The following is a 1090-nucleotide window of genomic DNA, read 5'->3' as shown; positions in this document are numbered from 1 at the left end:
TTTTTGAGATGGCATCTCGCTCTGTCACTAAGACTGGAGTGCAGTGGTGCAATCTCGGTTCACTACAACCTCCACCTCCCGGTTCAAGTGATTCTCCTGCCTCAGCCTTCTGAGTAGCTGGGACTACAGGCATGTGCTACCATGCCTGGGTAATTTTTTGTATTTTTAGTAGAGACGGGGTTTCACTGGGTTAGCCAGGATGTTCTGGATCTCCTGACCTCATGATCTACCTGCCTCCCAAAGTGTTGGGATTACAGGTGTGAGCCACTGCGCCCAGCCTGCATGTGTCTTTATAATAGAATGATTTATATTCTTTCGGGTGTATACTCAGTAATCAGATTGCTGGCTTGAATGGTATTTCTGTCTCTAGGTCTTTGAGGAATGGCCACACTGTCTTCCACAATGGTTGAACTAATTTACGCTCCCACTAACAGTGCAAAAGTGTTCCCTTTTCTCCACAACCTTGCCAGTATCTGTTATTTTTTGACCTTTTCATAACAGACCGTTATCCTTAGCAATCTAATGCATGAACAGAAAACCAAACACCACATGTTATCACTTAGAAGTGGGAGCTAAATTATGAGAACACACGGACACATCGAGGGGAACAATACATATGGGGGCTTACCGGAGGGTGCAAGGTAGGAGGAGGGAGAGGATCAGGAAAAATAACTAATGGATACTAGGCTTAATACCTGAGTGATGAAATAATTCGTACAACAAAACCTTATGAAGCATGCTTACTTGTGTAACAAACAAACCGGCACATCCTGTATATGTACCCATGAACTTAATAAAAGTTTTATTTTTAAAGAAAAGGTAAGTCAGATGTTCAGCTAGATGCTTTTACATATTCATTTCATTTAATCGTTCAGCAAATGAAAGTAGCTGTCATCATTGACTTTTTTTTTTTTTTGAGATGGAGTCTTGTGCTATATCACTCAGGCAGGAGTACAGTGGTGCGATCTCGGCTCACTGCAACCTCTGCCTCCCGGGTTCCGGTGATTTTATTGCCTCAGCCACCCAAGTAGCTGGGACTACAGGTGTGTGCCATCATGTCTGGCTAATTTTTGTATTTTTTTTTTTTTTT

The sequence above is a fragment of the Colobus angolensis genome, unplaced genomic scaffold (genome assembly GCF_000951035.1).
Source record: "Colobus angolensis palliatus isolate OR3802 unplaced genomic scaffold, Cang.pa_1.0 Scaffold91, whole genome shotgun sequence".
In the NCBI taxonomy this organism is placed as follows: Eukaryota; Metazoa; Chordata; class Mammalia; order Primates; family Cercopithecidae; genus Colobus; species Colobus angolensis.
The sequence above is the reverse complement of the archived record's forward strand: the minus strand, read 5'-3'. Positions refer to the sequence as shown.